Here is a 19512-nt window from a genome sequence, read left to right as displayed (position 1 = left end):
TTCATGCAATAGCCGGGTACCACCGCTCTTCTACAGGTGTCTCTTCCTGACCATATTTATGTTGGTGGCAGCGCATGAGCTCATCAGTCAGTGAGAGAAGGCCTTGTGCAACTACAGGGCCTCACTACGGGGCATATTATCAAGCACGGCGTTAAAATTATCGCCGCTTTAGCGGCAAAAAACTGCCGCTAAAGCGGCGATAATGGGCTTGATAATATGCCGCAGAGAATTCCCATAGACGCCCATGTTGACACCAGAACATGGGCTTCTATGGGAATTCTGTAGAAGGGGAATTGACAAAGTGCACACCTCTTTTATCCTTTTTGATCATTTACTCATCTTTAGAATCTGATTGCGTGCAAGCCCGGACTCGTGGCTCTGCCCTAAACCACGTGCATGTAATAACTAGTCAAAATGAGGCGATGCTTCACCCCAATGCCGGACGCACAGCATTACTCTGAGCATAATTATAATGCCAAACATTGATCCAATCTCATCATTTTTATTCCATTTCATCCAGGTTACTTTTTTTCATCCATTGTTCTCTTGTCACATGAGAGACGACTTATGCATTTTACTGTATCCTTAGAAACTGCAGACATGCCAATCCTAGGCCTTGTGCTGTAGCGCGGAATTATACATAAGTAATCCTTATTCGTTATTCCTGATAACCCAATGCATTTCGGGCCTATTACTGGCCCTTCGTCAGGGATACTCTACAAATTAAAAACAATATTGTAAGAAAATGTCTTTGAATCTGAGCAGCGTATGCATCTATACACAAGTTTGTTTTGCTGTCTTTGCCTTGAACAAGATTACCTACAATCAACGTCTTCCCGCTAAAAGTTTAAAGTTTAAATTGATGCCCAGGACCACCACTCTCAACCTCCCATATTTCTCTCCTTCAGTAAACTATCGTAAATAACTGCACCTTTTCATTCCCATAATCATGCGAAAAACTCCTTTTATAAGCAGAGTATAACCCAACAACGAAATCTCCCCGAACTTTTACCTTCACAATCTGCTGCAGTGAACACCTCCCAATTGCAACACAAGCTTCCACGTACTGCGTGCTCGCCTAAATCACCACTTATAACACGTGTTCACTCTGCTCCCTCCTCCCATCATGAACCACCTGTTTTAACCCTTTATCTGCCTAATCCACATTGTATTAGGTAATCACTTTATTTTCTATGTGCGTGAAAGCTAGTTTGTTGTTCATTTAAAGTGGAAACTTTTCTCAAAAACAACCTCCCCTCCGTTCTCTACTCACTAAACAAATCACGTTCATAATAACTCCGCTCTTCGAGATCAGTAGTCTCCAATGTTACTCAGCCCCGATGTCCTACAAGTCCCACAATCCACTGCTTGTACCAATGTGTAACATAACCCTATCTTATCTAGCAAGCAGTTTGTTTTACGTATCCGCCAAACTCTGTACACACCCTCTCCATGCACATCAAGCAAAATTTCTCCGCCCACCCTTAGATGACAATTAAGACATAAATTGTATGTTATCCTCCATTTTCGTGTTTTTAGACAAACATTAACTACTACTTTATGCTTGTGCTAATTTATCATGCGTATGCTGGTAATCGATTGCTACAAAGAACACAGTCCACCTTGTTTAAAAATGTATAGTCCAAAGGATCAACTCATAAGGAAAAAAGTTCTTTAACTGGTCTTTCATGTGACGACGTCCAATTCTTTTGTTCCTCCTTTTGATGGGTGGGTGCAACTCGTCGGCAGGCAGAAAAAACATAATTCTGTAGAAGGGGAATTGACAAAGTGCACACCTCTTTTATCCTTTTTGATCATTTACTCCTCTTTAGAATCTGATTGCGTGCAAGCCCGGGCTCGTGGCTCTGCCCTAAACCACGTGCATGTAATAACTAGTCAAAATGAGGCGATGCTTCACCCCAATGCCGGACGCACAGCATTACTCTGAGCATAATTATAATGCCAAACATTGATCCAATCTCATCATTTTTATTCCATTTCATCCAGGTTACTTATTTTCATCCATTGTTCTCTTGTCACATGAGAGACGACTTATGCATTTTACTGTATCCTTAGAAACTGCAGACATGCCAATCCTAGGCCTTGTGCTGTAGCGCGGAATTATACATGAGTAATCCTTATTCGTTATTCCTGATAACCCAATGCATTTCGGGCCTATTACTGGCCCTTCGTCAGGGGTACTCTACAAATTAAAAACAATATTGTAAGAAAATGTCTTTGAATCTGAGCAGCGTATGCATCTATACACAAGTTTGTTTTGCTGTCTTTGCCTTGAACAAGATTACCTACAATCAACGTCTTCCCGCTAAAAGTTTAAAGTTTAAATTGATGCCCAGGACCACCACTCTCAACCTCCCATATTTCTCTCCTTCAGTAAACTATCGTAAATAACTGCACCTTTTCATTCCCATAATCATGCGAAAAACCCCTTTTATAAGCAGAGTATTACCCAACAACGAAATCTCCCCGAACTTTTACCTTCACAATCTGCTGCAGTGAACACCTCCCAATTGCAACACAAGCTTCCACGTACTGCGTGCTCGCCTAAATCACCACTTATAACACGTGTTCACTCTGCTCCCTCCTCCCTCCTCCCATCATGAACCACCTGTTTTAACCCTTTATCTGCCTAATCCACATTGTATTAGGTAATCACTTTATTTTCTATGTGCGTGAAAGCTAGTTTGTTGTTCATTTAAAGTGCAAACTTTTCTCAAAAACAACCTCCCCTCCGTTCTCTACTCGCTAAACAAATCACGTTCATAATAACTCCGCTCCCTCTCAAAATAAAAAAGTGCTGGTACTCCATACCGGACAGTACCGGCCCATTTAAAGCTTTACGGTAAAATGATTTCTCTCTCCTTCCTGTCCCATGATGTCTCCATCGAGGAAGCCTGGTTGAAGTGCTTAATTTGTAAAATAATAAGTGCCGGGGTTCAAAGTTTTCCTCAGAATCCGCACCAGCACTGCAGAAGGTCGTGGTGCCGAAACCCAAGGCTGGATGGGCTTGAGCGCCTTTCATGCATCTGTAACCCACCACCAGACACTCCCTGCCCCTCTATCTTACTCCTGCACATTCTTTGTCATCTTTGCTTCATCCCTTTGTCACTGTATTTCATTCTTTGATTGCCACCTCCTTTCTCCCTTTTGTGTTTTTCTCTGTTTTATTCTTGGTCAAAGTGTGATGAGGAAAAATGAGTGCTAGTGCCCACCCCCATCTCAGAGGCGTCTCACATTGCACATCAAATCCTATAGCCAGCACCCAGAGCACTGTTTGTCTTTACAACGTTATTTAACTTATTTAGCCCTGGTTGGGCTTCAAGGGAATGAGTGTTTCCTCTGCTACTGACTGACCATCCTTGTAACTCTTAATATTAGCACAGTGACAGGACGGTCATATTCATGTGCCCCCCAACCCCGCAAGAGCTACAAATGGGGACCCCCACACTCATATCAGTAGAAGCTGAGAGGCCCACTTCAGTAAGAGTAAACCTGGGAGTTTGCACCGCGGAGTCCTCTCTTACACCCCTGGATAAAGGAGCATCCTTCCATTTTGTTCAAAATGTATTTTTAGGTCTCGCTGAGCCAGCGCATGCGTTGCTCTGCGAGAAATTTAGTGCTACCAGAGGCTTTTGCTGGCCTCAAGCTTGCGTTCACACACGCGTGCACGTGCGCAGCCGCCATGTGGGTTTCTGTCAAGGCTCATTAAGCCTTGCGTGCCTCTCTCTTGGAATCTCTTTGAAAATTCCATGCGCCTTCTCCTCGTGTTATCTGTGCTTCTCCTCCTGTTATCCCTGGCGCGAGCGCCACCCCGCCACTAATACGTGATAAGATCCTTTTGTGCTTGACCAGCGCCCTGACTCCGTAATCAGATCGCAGCTTAGACACCCCCACCTACTGTTTTAATTATCCGGTCAGCTGCGCACTTGCTGTTGTGGTTGAAGATGTTTTGATGTATGGCCCTTCAGCTGGCAGCCGAGTGCTGTTTATTGCGTGGACATCCTTTAATTTTCATGAATCGATTAATTTCATCGGGTCTACCGTTCTCTGCAAGCCTGTGTCTGTTTATTCTGCAGTGCTCATATTAACTGTTGTCGTCGTTATTACAATTCAGAGACAGTAGCTGTCGATAAGGTTGTTGCCTGATAGATTTGCCATTGGCTACATCAATATGATATTAAGTCACTTTTGTTTTACCTCAGGCATGTGTAAATAATCAAGAAAGCTAATTAATTAACTGCAGAATCATTTTTCCCCGCGTGCAACGTTTAGAATTGACAAGATAATGAGCCCATCAAAGTTACATTTTTGTGGCACTGAGTCTTTCGGAAGGTATTACATGCATTTTCGGACACTAATAGGGACATTTCATTTCAATAATAGTTTGGATAAAAACGTTTTTTTCCCCCCTCATTTTTCTTTAACCTCATCTTAGTGTTCATGCTCTGGGTTACTCGTCCATAGTGTTATTCTAAAAATTAAAGGGGTTCATTCATTTTGTGGCCATATGACCTGCAGTTGTCCCTTTCTGGAGGCTACACGTGCATTGATACCAAGTATGTGCCATCCAGAGAAAGTAGAGAAGGAAGATAGCAGAAATTAATATTTTGCTTAGATTTTGTAGTGATGGATGACAAGGAGAAAGGGCTACTTTTGCACAATGCATATTTGCTTTATTGAGCAGCACATTGTACTGAAGGAGGATGTAGCACAGCAGCCAGAGCTGCCAACTCGGGAGCTGGAGACCTGTGTTCAAGTCTCCGAATCGGCCCAACATCCAATCATTCTGGGTAAATCACTTAATCTGCCCGTGCCCAAGGAAAGCACCTGGATACCCTCACGGATGATAAGCCACTCTATATAAATCTAAAAACTTAATAACCTGGCAATTCACAAAAACATTATGGTTACAGGAGGTAGGATTATAGACATACTCCTTTACTTACCCTTAGCTATCTTTCTGAATCAGCCCCAAAATGTCCAACTCTCTATTAGTAACATTTCAAATAGGGCTCTGCCCTTTCTAATTGTACTAACTGTATGTGAACATTCTATGAATAGTCCCATTTTAGATGTTTTGGGGCCAATTCACAAATATATTCAAGTGTAGTTTAGAGTACTTCATGCATACTGCTTTCCGTACTCTAAAATACCTTTATGATTAAGACCCAATTTGTTTAAAGAAAACATGTATATTTTAACAGTGTCAGTAGCTGATTTGTTGTGCCTGTTATGAAACACTTTTTAAACATGCTTTTGACTTTTATTTCAACAAGCATTGATTTGTTAAAAGTTGCAGTTTCCTGTCAGAGGCTGTGTGTTGCTCAAACAGCATACTATGTCACTTAAACAGCACCTGTGATCTTTAGGAAATGCTGATTTTGCTTAAATATTTTAAGGAAATAATTGACGATGGAGACATAATGTGAAAAATTAACTGAAAGAGTGGGTAACAATAATTGACAAAGCTGCAGCATAAAACATATAATTATAATGTCATCTCCTACATCCCAAAATTATCAAACAATACTCTCATATGTTTGATCTGCCTTGATCCATTTCTTGGTATTGGACTTTACCAACAAAGTTGGTGCATATCTACTATAACTCTCCATTTTCATAGTGAATATAATGAATACCTACCGCCTATGTTAAAAGTTTTGCTCAAGAAACTTCAATAAACACTTATAAGGTCCCAAAGGCGAGACCTATTGGCTATGCCAATGCTTGTTCAGTTTTTTACTTTTTCAGCAGCTTGGCACGAGTCTACTGCACACGGCACTGCAAGTTAAAAATGCAGTGTCAGACAGCCTCGCAGCAACTACACACATAACCCGAAGGGCCCCCCACAGGATTACAAGACTTGCCCCTTACCCCCCCCCCACAGTGTGTGAGCTGCGGCCTGCATCGATTAACGGAAAGGCTTACAACCGTTCTGCCAGCTGCCAGTCCTTTACCCTCTCGCTCACCTTTCATTTCTCCAGTAAAAGGCACAGTTGTGTTGCACTCTGGAAGGTCTGCATATCACAGGTCTTCATTTTGAGCAACATGTTCTTTCTTTCTGAGCAGATCAGTCATTAATATAAGCTTGGCTCCTTTACCACTAAGTCACCGTACCAAAGAACTTCCCTGAGCTTCCAATCCTGGCAGCCGCTGACTCCTCTCCATCCACGGTCTCCCTCAGCTGCGACAATAATTTAATTCACCGGGGGTAATTAACAGCCCTGATTGAAATTGCTGTGCTGCCCACAAACCAGTATCCATAAGCCGCCTTCTTCCACAAAGAAAACTGGCGCTAAAGCGGCGATAATGGGCTTGATAATATGCTGCAGAGAATTCCAATAGAAGCCCATGTTGACACCAGAACATGGGCTTCTATGGGAATTCTCAAGGGCATATTATCAAGCCCATTATCGCCGCTTTAGCGGCATTTTTCTGCCGCTAAAGCAGCGATAATTTTAACGCTGTTTCTTGATAATATGCCCCTAAGTTTTTTTCAAGTGAGAGAAGATAACATTTCTACACTTCATTTAAAAATGTCAACATTTCTTAATCTTAAACAGGCATATTTTATACAGTCCTATCAAATAAGCAAACGTAGTGCTACGAAAACAGCCATAGGCGCCTTTTTTGTAGTACATTCCTTACATGTAGAATTGTGTCGTAAGTTAGTCCCATGTTGCACGTGTTTCGAAAGGGAACGTTAGTGAAGACCCAAACAGTCAGAAGAGACGTGGTGTAACTTATGGCAGTCGTAAGTCACACATGATTTCATAAGTCAGTGCTCAACAGTAATACTAGCTCCAGGGTACTCTGGCCTCCACTGAATAGTGATTTGTTGGATGGTCCCTACGTTTCCCTTACTTGTGTCCCTGTTTTGACCTTTCCAGAAGTGTTCCCTGTTAGGTGTGTGTCATAGCAATACAAACGCACGTGAACTGTACATTTGCATGCACGTCACTCTGAACGAGCAAGGGAAATTCCCATTTATTATTATAGCTCTAGATACATCAGCTTGGTAAGGGGTCACCTTGGGACACCACAGACCCTCTGCTGGGGTCAGAAAGACCATGTGGCCTTTACAGTGGTATGAAATGAACGACCTTTGCTGGCTCTGGCTCCCCTTCACTTCTGCTCTTTGCTCGCACTTGCAACATCGCTCAAGCGAAATGCCTCACATTTCTTCAACATGCCTGGGACCTTCAGCAGTTTAATTTCCCCTCAGCAGCAGCTTAGTGGCAGTGGATGTGGCCTCTTTTGTGGTCTTAGAATTTATGACTGCTTGTCAATAAGCTTTTTGTATAAATACCCAAATTTAGCATCTCACCAGCAACATGAGCGTGACCACTAGCAGCATTCGTAGCAGGCATTGGAACCAGGGCATGTTCCATGCCAAGGAGGTAGCCGTAATACCTGTACTCACAGGATGCATCTAGTCCGGAACATGGAACTAGATGTGAGCAAAATAGCAAAAAGAAGAAAAGTTGCACACTGTTGCAAAAATGTATGTTAAATTTGGGGAGATTTTGATCTCGAGAAAGTGTCACTCATAGTTGTTGAATGTCACTCATAACTACACTGAAATTATGGAAATGTCACACATAAGCAATCTGAAACCTTGGCAGCTATGCATATGTGGCCCAACCCAGGCGCTATCTGGCGGCAGGATGTGTGCAGGTGTGCAAGTGCACCGGTAACCTAGCCGGGCTACCTCTGATCCCATCTGGTTGCAGCATGAGCGATGCTGCCACACCCACACCGCACGCCACGCTGTTCGCAATCGCAATCATCCTTTAGTCCCTTTGTGAAGTAAATGGGGCAGAGAAAGGAGAATACAGAGAGAGAGAGAAGGCAAAAAAAAACAAATGTATGGGAACAGTTTCAGTGAGTGAACAAACTCTAGGTGGAACCATACAATCAAGAAAGTTACGGAGCCATGCTGAGATCAAATTGACAAAGAAGGATTACCAACACAATGTTTTTTTCGTCACAGGATGAAAACTTTTGCTGACATTCTAGAACTCACTTCTTTTGACCGAGAGCAGTGTCAGTAGTAATCTCAGTGTAACACACCCTTATGCAGTTGTCTTTGTGTGGAATTTGTACTGACGAGGGTGCCTCGAATACAGTTTCATGCAGTACACTTGTTTACCTTTGTGCCATGGTGCAATTCTTTTTTATAGTGCCAACATTGCATTTTTTGCACAAGCATGACCAATGACATTGTCTGCAGTCAACTCTTAGGAGATTTGGCACTGAACTATTTCCTCCTGCTCACAAAATGCATTACTGTGTATTTTCACGCAACTGTGCGGTGCTGCCCAAATTTGAAAAACGTGGGCTCCGGTAGATTAACATCTGACTGTGGTGAAGACAGTGACTGCACGTGCCAGTCAATTAGGCATTTAAAACTAAGTCCATACAGTAAATGGTCTTACATGTGTTAAGTCCGCACTGCCCTCCCGAATGTGTTATCCACTGTGCACTACTTGAGGGCAATGGGCCAGATATACATAGACTTCTGTTTGCGATTTCCTAATAGCGAATTGTTGCAATTCGGTATTTGGAAATCGCAAACAGCTATGTACAACAGTGTGTTTTACACTGTTAGCGAATACCATTGGATCACAATTGACCTACCTCATTAATATTCATGAGGTAGGTCGCAATTTGTGACCCACTAACAATCGATAAAAACACAGGGATGGTGGCCTCTGGGGCCAGCAGACCACCATATTTGTGTTTGCTTTTAAATAAAGCACCGGAGTCTGTTATTCTTAAAGGAAAACATGATGCGTTTCAAAAAACAAAATGAAAAGCTTTCTGGTAATTTTTTAAGAGCAGGCAGTGTTCCCTAGGATCACTCTTTTTCACGTGTGGAGAGTGAGAGAATGAATCCAACAGTTGCGTTCTCCCAATACAACTTTTTTTCACTAAGGGCAACTGTTGCCTGAGACTGTATTCCCCACCTGGGGTTACAGTTTCTTCCTCGAGATGGTCCTACACTACTTGCGTCAGTTGGAATATCAAAGATATTGACGGAAACGCCTCACTCACATAATAGTGACATGCTTCATCATCGGCGTTACCTCCACACCCAGATAAGGTGATACTATCTGGGCGGACTCAACCATAGATATACCGGGAGTTCTGATAAGTAGGTCACTGGTTAAGAGGCGAACCAGATTTTTTGGTGAATACGTTAAAAATACCTACAAGTGTACCTCCTCTTGATTCTTTATTCTGAGGCACTTGTGATATCGATAAAAGCCTTATGTTGGGGTTTGTTTGAACATTAGTGTGTTCAATTTTACCCTCTGCTCAATGCCAACATGTTTCGGCCCTCCCTAAATAGCCCAGTCGGGTCTGGGGCCTTCGTCAGGGCGTGGTGTTTATATAGCCTACTTATGAGTCCTAATTCGGGCTTCTTACATGTGTTCCATGCACACCAAATGTGAGGCCTAGTGCACTCACCTGTACGTCTTTTGTTCGAACTCCAGTAGTATTTCTATAAGGAGTAAAAAAGATCTCTTTAATATACACTCTCATATCTAGTTCATGTATTCCATGACTTCTGTGCAACATAAGTGCTCATAAGTGTTTCAATGATATTGAGTGATTTAGTGCCAACTGACTACGTGCTCACTATTCATTTGTATGTGAGACTATTTGTTCGTGTTACATATGTTTATGCCATCTCCATTATGTTGGCCACCTCAAAAATGACTTCCACCGCCTATAGTGATGATCTAATCCATATTTGTGGTGTTTATAGAAAAACACGAAGTTCTTCTTAGTTTATTGGGGACATAACGATTGTTTAACCTTGGGATTCAAACCATCGGTGTGTAATAGACCCCCTCGGATTTCAGTTGCAACCACACGCACCCTACTTCTGAGTGGTCTTTTTGTGCTCTTATCCCTAGGGTATAGCAGCATATTAAGTGCTCATATAACTATTGTTGTGTGTGAATTCAACAAACAATTTTTTAAAATACTGCACCCTGCTTGGTGCATTGCTCACCTACTGGTGGATGCTATTAAGCATCATGCAGGCTGGAGTGTGTCAAAGGTGGCGTCCTGTAGTCACACACTGCATTAAACAACAAGGGTTTAGTTACTCAAACCATTATGTCTCTTCCCCTCCGTTTGTATGTGTGTCCCCGACCTTCGAACTACTCGTAATTTGCTAGGGTTTACGTTTATATGCAAACAACAACAGTGGGCGTGTGAAACTTATTTCCTCATAAATACATGCACCCGTTATACCATGCGAATCCGGTGGTAACATACTACTCAGCAACCCGCTTTGGTCTACGTTGCAAACAACAAACAGTGGGCGTGTGAAACTTATTTCCTCATAAATACATGCACCCGTTCACGTCCCCTTTTCCGTTCTCCTATGCGAATCCGGTGGTAGCATCCTACTCAGCAACCCGCTTTGGTCTACGTTTACCATATGCCATTATAGCAGGCAGTTACAAACTTACTTCGTCAAGGATCCGCCACCGCCGATCTGCCTAGTACACCACTCGCCTGCCGTCGAATGATGATGGCACTTCCTCGGGTTGTTTAATACCTGGCTCATGATTGGTTTGTCAGGCGCTCTATCCCGTCGCGTGTTTCCTCTATCATCATTCGGAGGACTACTTGGCTCGCGGGAAGTGTTGCGTTTGTATTTTGGGTGATCATGGGTATTGTAGTATATAGCGATTTTTAACGCGTTTTTTGTGGAACAACTTTATTGTGATCACCTGTCTATCCGAATAGCAAGCCAGTAACAAATCGATCTCTTTTCTCATATGTTAGCGCGCTCCTGCTGGTGTTCAGATAATAAAGCGCTTCGATGGGACTACGCGCATTAATGTAATTCTGGTGTTTTTCCACGTGTTTTTCATGTATACACCAGTTCAATAAATTCCACCCTCGCTTTTGGAAATGTACTCAGAAAAAGTTGGAATCAATGTATAACCAGTTAAATACCTTTCCGATCCTGTGGACCTGGGCCATTTTTGTTTTCAATGTTCAGCTGGTGGTAGGTCTAAATTGTATTTCATGTCAAGTTTCTCGCTCTCAGCTCCCCATTTTTGTTCCTAATAAGGTATACGGGAGCCAGCCTTTAGTATGTCTTGGATTAAAGTCTATGCACTTTGCTGTTTTTAAATTTACCCATTGACCCCAAGCGTCTGCCATCAGATAATGGTTATTTAGAGCTAACTCAAGGTTGTCCACGGTATTTCTTCGTTCAATCCTTGTGTTGTGCTAGACATGCGGTATATCCATCGCTGTTCCAATTTAAATAGTTGTTTCTCAGTACTGTTGTTCGGTAACTTTTCGATTACTGTCCATGTGAAGTCATTTTCATTATGTTTTTTAGTCTGGAAATGACGCATCATTTTTGTTATCGTTTTCCCACATCTGAATGTGCTCCGGTGTTCATTAATTCGGACCTTGACTTTTCTAGTCGTCATTCCTACATACTTCTGGTTACAAGTGCAGGTCATTACATACACCACATTCTTGCTGTTACAATTGCTAAAGGAGCGTTGCTCCCAAGGGGTTTGTAAACCCACGTCGATCGTCTTACTGGCTTGTGTCAGCCGACACACATTACATGATCCACATGGGAAATGTCCGACCACCTCTGGTAGATTCCACAGTGTATTTTGTTGTCCTTGCCTTGTTGGTAACTTCGGGCGAGTATGGACAACAGAATCTTTTATCGATTTCCCTCTTTTGAAAGCAAACAACGGTTTTTCCAGTTTCAGGCCCCCTGAGTTCAAGGTTTTCCAATGTCGTAAGACAATTTTCTTTATTCTATTTGAGTCTGTTCCGAAGGTGGTAACACACACAATTCTTTTTTGTTCTGGTCTTACTGCCGGTTCCAGAAGTCCTTCTCGGTTATTATTTTTGGCCCTTCTATAAGCTTGTTTTATTAGTCTCTCATGGTATGTTTTTGTCTTTAATTTATTGGATAGTTGTTTTGCATGGGTTTCATACTTGGCTTTGTCTGAACAGTTTCTCCTCAGTCTTAAGAACTGCCCTACCGGCAAATTGTCTTTTAATGCCTTTGGATGGAAACTGTCATATCTTAATAAGTTGTTTACATCTGTTGGTTTGTAAAACACTTCAGTTTCCAATGTTCCTTCCTTTGCCCAGATCCCTAGGATCACTGCCTGCACTTAAAAAACGTTTTCGCAACCATTCACCCCGTTCCATTTGCGTATGGGTTACCACCTACTTGAAGTGACTGAATTTTGGCTGTAAAACATTCACCCATACCACTGCGAGACGCTATTAGGAGGGATCGCCCTTAACACGCGCTCTACCTAATACGGAGTCACTAACCCATTGTGCGATTCAATAGTAGGTTACTGAATAGCAAAAAAGGTTTGGTACATAGAAAAAGGTATTTTTCCAGTTCCAAACAGACTGATTCCATGAATCGGCCATTTGCGAACTGGAAATATCTATGCACATCTGGCCCTCTATGTGATCCCATCATTTATGCACTTATATGAACTGTTCTCTTTTAATTCATTGATTGTGATTTTTTTAAAAACTGTGCTAATTTTATTGTTAAACTTTGATGGTTTTCCGAGCCGAAATAAAGTTATTCTTGACTTGACACTACTTATGGGTGACTTCTAGATATGAAAGTAACTCATTTGGAGGTTGAATTCTTTGTCTGGTTTAAAAGGTTGGATCCTGAAAGTAAATATTGTTCATGTTCAACCACTTTGTATTCAAACTACACAAAAGAGGTAGGGTAACTTTACTTATTTATGCCCCCACTTCTATGGTCTTCGTGACTTGCAATATTATAATTCCAGCACCATTGTAAACACAAGTGTACGGCTGAATCAAGGGTCAGTGTTTAGCGAGAAAACCAACGCATTTCAACATTCAAATTTCGACCGGTACAATCTAGTAAAATGGGGATGGAGGAAAAGTGTGCGGTACTTGAGTTATTCCTTAATACCGGGGATCCTAAACAAGAAATTGGGCAGGAACGCCAGACCTGGGAATAATTGATCACCACTGTATCAATCTGTTTGAGGCACTGGAATTCCCAGTTGTTAGACTTGGGGGTCTCTAGTTGGCAGGGGTATGCACTTGTGACAAATAGGGACCCTCGCCTCTAGTCAGGGTAAGGGGATACACTCCTAAAATAACCCCTGCTCACCCCCTTGGTAGCTTGGCATGAGCAGACAGGCTTATCTCAGAGACAGTGTGTAAAGCATTAATGAACACATACAGTAATCTAGTGACAACACTACATATGGACACCACACAGATTTTATATAAAAAATAAGTATTCTTTATATAGATTTAACACAAGACCATAAACGACAAAAATCCACAATTCCGTTACTTTAAGATGGTAGAATTTAGCTTAGTTCTCTTTAGTTCTTAAATGCGCCTCTTTAAGTCAATGTACCTTTAGATGCAACACGCAGGGCAGCGAACGTGTTGCAACGATGTTGATGCAATGAAAGTTTGGAGCAAAGAAATAAAGACGACGTGAAGATCTTTCCTGATGTGGCCTGCTGCTCCGATGTTGCGAGAGATATCGGCTCGATGCGTCAGGTACAGCGGCGACACCCTTGTCCAGTGATGCGACGACAGCGGCTTTGGTGGCGACACTCTTCTCCAGTGATGCGAGACGCTTCCGCTCGATGCGACAGTTACAGCGGCGACACCCTTGTTCAGAGATGCGATGGCAGCAGCTCCGACGGCGACATGCTTCTTCCTCGATGCGAGACTCTTCTCTTGATGCGGTGCAATGCATCAGCTACGATGGCTGCGACGGCGACACGCTTCTTCGGTGTTGCGGGGCGGTTCTCGTGATGCGGTGCTACAGCGGCGACACCGTTGTTCAGTGATGCGACAGCAGCGGCTGCGACGGCAACACGCTTCTTCTTCGTGAGTCGCGCTTCCAGCTCCTTGTGACATGCAGTCCCTCAGAAGGCCCAAAAACAGCAGCAGGCACTTCTAAAGAACTCTGGGGAGCTGGCGGTTTAAAGTCTGTTGTCCCTGAGACTTCAGCAGGAGGCAAGCTCTTTTCCAAGCCCTTGGAGATCCTTCACAAGTTGAGCAAAAGTACACACAAAGTTCCTTTCTCCTCTCTTTGGCAGTAGGCAACCCCTGCAGGCCAATCCCCCAGTTTCAGGGATAGTCTCTCCTCAGTTTTTTCTTGGTTCCCCTCCTCAGCAAAGGTTTCTTCTTGTTCCCCAAAGTTTTCCTTTGTTCTCTGAAGGCAGAGAGGCCTTTGCCCAGTCCAAATCAGTTCTGGTCAGTCCTAGAGCACTTTGTTTATATGACTCCTTCTTTCCTTTCAGAGTGCAGGGCAGAGACATCAGACGCACCACAGGAGGTGGAGCCAGCATTGTGGAGGGAAAGCACAGCCCTATTCAGGTCCCAGGTGCAACTCCTCCCACCCATCTACATGGAGATCTCTCTATTCAGCCCTGTGCTAACTCACCCTGTCTCTGGGAATTCCCCAGTCCCCTGGAATTCCCCAGCCCCTGTCACTCAAACTCCAGACAAGGAATACACAGCCTAGCAGAGGCAGGTTTGGATGGTTAGACAAGAAAATACCTACTGTCTAAAAGTGGTATTTTCAAACACAGAATGTTAAAACCAACTTCACTAAAAGATGTATTTTATCATTCTGAGTTCAGGTAGCCTTGCAATAGTGAAAAACGAAAATGGCTGTAATTCAGTACTAGAACATGCCACACACACCAGGGCATGTCCTACCTTATCCTTACAATGCACCCTGCCCTTGCACCTACCATAGGGGTGTCTGATATGAAGAACAGGGAAGGTTGAGGGACTGGCAAGTGGGTGCACTTGCCCAGTCAGCATGACAGTACCAGACTGCACGCAGGCTCTGCAATGGCAGGCCTTAGACACACTTTTACAGGCTGCATCTGTGGGTGGCACAAGCAGTGCTGCCAGCCCACCAGCAGTATTTGGATTACCAGCCCTGGGCACTCCTGTTGCACTGTACTAGGGTCTGACAGGTAAACCAAGCCAACCAATCATGGAATCACTAATTCATACATCAATTTACAATAGGGAGAGCATATGCACTTTAGCACTGATCAGCAGTGGTAAAGTGCCCAGAGTCATAAAACAGCCGACAACAGGTCAGAAAAAATATAGGAGGAAGGCATAAAGTTCAGGGATGACCCTGCAAAAAGGGCCAAGTCCAACACCAGTCAATTACGTTGTTATCTGCAATGACACCTAGGTGGTTTTGCAATGAAGACTAAAAGGCCCATTCGACGTCGGATGGACTGGTGTCTCGACCGGGGATACCGCCCTCAAGTGCTTAATTTGTAAAATATTAAGTGCCAGGGCTCTGACCAGGAGGCCACTGCAGCTTGCACCACCCATCGCCCTTGTCATCGCTGCCAAAACAACTACTAACCATCTCTCTTGCATGTAAATGCGACAGTTCAGATTATTCCAGGTCACCAAAAGCTAAAGAAATGGCTGGGGAGGCAGGCATTAGCAATTTTAATGTATTTTGTATTCCCAAACAACCATTGGTCTGCTCATCTCTAAATTAGATGAGTAGCGCCACCATGTAGTAGACTGTTTTAAGTATGGTGTTGACAATTAGGTGCCAGTGCCCAGCACCGGAAACCAATTAGATAGGTGCTGAGCACAGGAAAGCACCGGCTTAAATTCAGCACTTGCCTTTACAATTACAAGGAGAAGGCATGTACCCAGTAAAATAAAATGTGTTTCCAACAACATTTTCCACCTACAGAAAGTAGGTGGAAAATATCCATGAAAAAGTCCTTAGAAACTAGATTTGTATGGGATATTGGACCCAGTAAATCCATGTTGCACATGGCTATGCCCCATTCAGTTGCTGAACACTTGTGAAGCCCGGCCATTGGGAAGGAGATTCTGTCTGGAATTGTTAACTTCAGCACCTCTAACTTTAGCAGATTTACAAGCCCCTTGCGTCACTTTTGCTTCACTTCTAACATGGGAAAAGTGACGCAAAAGTGGCGCAAGGGGCTTGTAAATCTACACCTGAGTGCCTAAGTAGATGTACTACCTTCTATAATCTTCCCCTCGGGAGATTCTTGCAAACTCTTTACTTCAAACTGGTGGCGCAGCAAAGTGCAAGGGGCCTTCCTGAAAGGAAAGGAAGCGAACCCCACCCACACTTTGTTATTAAACAAGCATTTGCAATGCAATAGGTCTCGCATTTATACAAGTTTGAGCTATTGGCATTGTAAATGACAGTGCCTTTTATTTATGTTTTAAAAAAACCAAACTTAAATAAAAAGCATTGTCATTTACAATGCCAATAGCTCAAACTCGTATAAATGCGAGACCTATTGCATTGCAAATGCTTGTTTTTGTTGCGGTGGAGTGAATAGTTAAAGAAAAAAAGTACATACCATACCGTATTATAAACTTTTATAGCAATTATACAGTAAAGCTATGGCTATGTTAATAGAGTAACTAAGCAAAGTAAACGCAGTCATGGCAAACACTACTTGGAGCCCACTTATGGACACCAGAGGTCAATCACAGGCATGCACTGTATGTAGGCAGTCATGGCAGATGATGGATATGGTTCACGCAGCTGCAACAGAGGAGCATGACACAAGTATGCTCTGTTTAAAGATAGCTGGGACTACAAGGTCATAAGAAAGTGGATTTGAGCATATAAGTATTTGAATGTTGTAAATATAAATATCTATACAGAGACACTGTTTTTGCACAGGCATGAGTGTACATTGCTGGTAATGCTGACTGGTTTTCTCCACTTATTAGCTCACCCTCTAAGATAAAAAAAACTGAAAAAAAAATTGAACACAAAGCATTGCCCTTTGGTGTTAAACTAGAGAGAGTTAATATTCGTTCGCTGGTCAGGTCCACAATGTATAACCAGGAGACCTGGGATCAGATCCTCGCTTCCCCACTTTATCAAGCTGTGTGATCTTCGACGATTTGCAGTTTTAGAAGGCCCTCGGGCTATAGTTGGAAGTTTGCACATTGCATTAGAGGTTTGGGAGACACACTTAAGAATATGTATGGCGATGAAAGTGCTGAACGACTGCTTTACATGCTGCCTCGCACATATATACTAACTGAGGCATGACGACACATGTTGACCAAATGCCTGTCCACAGCAACAGTTTATGTATTTTTCCAGTTCTCAGCGCTTTTGAAGGTTTCATTTGAAGTCTTGCTCCGTGGCACACCCGTGGGGCCTGCAGCATTCTCTGGAGTATACCTTAAGGCCTGTCAATCCAACATGAAGCTCAGGGAGTCTTTATTGATACGGATTGCTTACATTCGATGTTGCCATCCTAGAACCACAGCTAGTGTGGAAACAAATGCTATTCCCTGCTCTTCGGCATTCTTCTGAAGCATCCCCGGTGCACAATAACACAAATTAAAACCCCCGCCTTAAAATAATGAGCATGGTCAACAGGTCCCAACTTGCCGGGACATGAAACTCCTCATGTGTAAGATACAAATGGCGACAGAGGCACGTTTCTTGCCTGTGTTGATTGTTTACCCCCATCACAGGTTAGCAGTGCCACCTTTATTGTATGTGTGGACACTGTAGTACCACATTATAGCATGTATAGCTATGTACAGCATGAGAGGAACATACAAAATCATGCGCAGGAGTGTAAATGTTCACCCAGGGAAAACACTGGTAAAAGGATGGTGTGTTTAATGTTACTAAGTAAGACACAGCTGTACTATCTGGATGTGCAACAGCATCCAGAAAACAAATCTGACTAGCAAAATCATTTTGCCACTTCCGGGAGGTCCTGCAGAACTAGTGCATGAAGGAATATCTCCTCCCCAAAAAGGAATATCTCCCACATTCCAGTCATGGACACTGTTTGAAGAACAACCACCCATATACCTAGGTAATGATGGTTGGTACCTGGTGCAGTCACATGCAGCATCTGGCTGCTTTGAGTTAGGATTTTACTATAAGTAACCTAAATACACACATACATCTTCTCAATATAAAGGTACTTGTGTTGATATTGTCTGTCTGTCCCCGTTCTTCCTCCTGAGTCTCTTTCGGCATAACACATTTTCAGATAACACATGAAGGCACTTTTTGCTGACTGATGAGCAGGGCGTTCAGGCTGTTATATCGGACAAATTGCACATTCTGTAGCACTCGGGTGATAGGAAGCGATATTGCGATAATCGCATAAGGTTGACATTCTAAGTACGTACTGTTGTGTAATTCGTCAACAACAGCATTTTTCACAAAAAATACCAATTTATAACATAGAGCATTTAAACAAAAACGTGTTGTGAACGTATCGAGCCAGTGCAAAATGGGAGACAGGGCGTTTCCCAGGCTAACCTGTTCCAACCCCAGTGCCCACGGGCCAAGGGCCTGGACACCAATGCGCTATGCAAAAAACGCAACTTATTGGTGGCGAAGTCGCGCTCTATTGTGGCAGCAGCAGCAGGGTGCCAGAGAACAGAGGCAGTGGCGGGTCACCATGCCCCTTTCTTAACACCCTGCGTGGCCACATTCCTTAACAAATACGAATGTCTCATCAGCCACAGTTCAATTCATTTCCCAGAGAAATGCGAGGTCTGGGCAGTGCGCTCTTTAACCCAGCAGACCCTTTCAGATCACAGCCCCTCTCTCACGTTGGCTCTCGGGGGACTGCTAAGTAAGTCTGCCGTGATGGAAGCAAAGTGCATCCCTGTGTGTAAATACTTGACAGAAGCATCCAAATGTCACGCGCGCAGTGCCTGCCATGCCAGTTACATTCTGATGGAAACATGCAGCCGTCTCCATGCGTGAAAATACGCGCAAATCTGAAAGGAAACAAGTTCAGGGGGGTGTCTGTGAATCATCCACATTCACTTTCAGAGGCCAACAGCGTGCCCTCTGCAGCTTACTTCCTTATTGCATTGTTTGCCTCTCTTGGGAAGAGAACCGAAAGTCGCAGCAGGGTACAACAAGACAAGCAGGAAGTGGGATAAGGGAGGGGGTGGCAAATGGCGTGTACATTTCGCGGGCGCTTTGATGTTCGCAGTGGCCGCGCGGATCACTGAGAACATCAAAGCGCCCTCGAAATGTACACGCAGGCTGCCAAATGGTGCGCGCGCCCGGCGCTCATGGACTGTGTGAAAGTGATCGCGATTGCGATCACCTCAAAGCGGCCGTGCGGCCCGCGAAAGTGAAAGCAAACGGTGTGCAGGCTGCCAAATGGTGCGTGCGCGCGGTGCACATGCACTGTATTTGGAGGCCTGAAAGTACTCGTTTGCACTTCCAGATCCCCCATTTACAAAAGCTCTCGCGAGAGTAGCGCTAAAGCGCTGTCTCAGGCGAGACCTAAAAAACAGCAAGCATTGGACTCCACGTGGTCCTTTACTCTGCCTGTGCCCCGGTACCACTGCACCTGCTACACTGTTGATAACTACACCCTTGCAACAAACAGTGGCTAGGCAACTATGTTC

General features: G+C 43.6%; 1 long non-coding RNA gene across 1 annotated transcript; it reads right to left on the bottom strand.

Annotated features, from left to right (window-relative positions):
- Window positions 1-486: 486 nt before the first annotated feature.
- On the bottom strand, window positions 487-2575 carry LOC146834748 (uncharacterized). Its single transcript, XR_014960332.1, has 2 exons — window positions 2500-2575; window positions 487-2203 (listed from the first exon to the last, which is right to left on the bottom strand). It is a non-coding gene; the product is annotated as an uncharacterized LOC146834748 (long non-coding RNA).
- Between the last annotated feature and the right edge of the window lie 16937 nt (window positions 2576-19512).

The sequence above is a fragment of the Triturus cristatus genome, chromosome 4_2 (assembly GCF_964204655.1).
Source record: "Triturus cristatus chromosome 4_2, aTriCri1.1, whole genome shotgun sequence".
NCBI lineage: Eukaryota > Metazoa > Chordata > Amphibia > Caudata > Salamandridae > Triturus > Triturus cristatus.
Note: the sequence above shows the minus strand (reverse complement) of the source record. Positions and strands in the feature narration are given on the sequence as shown.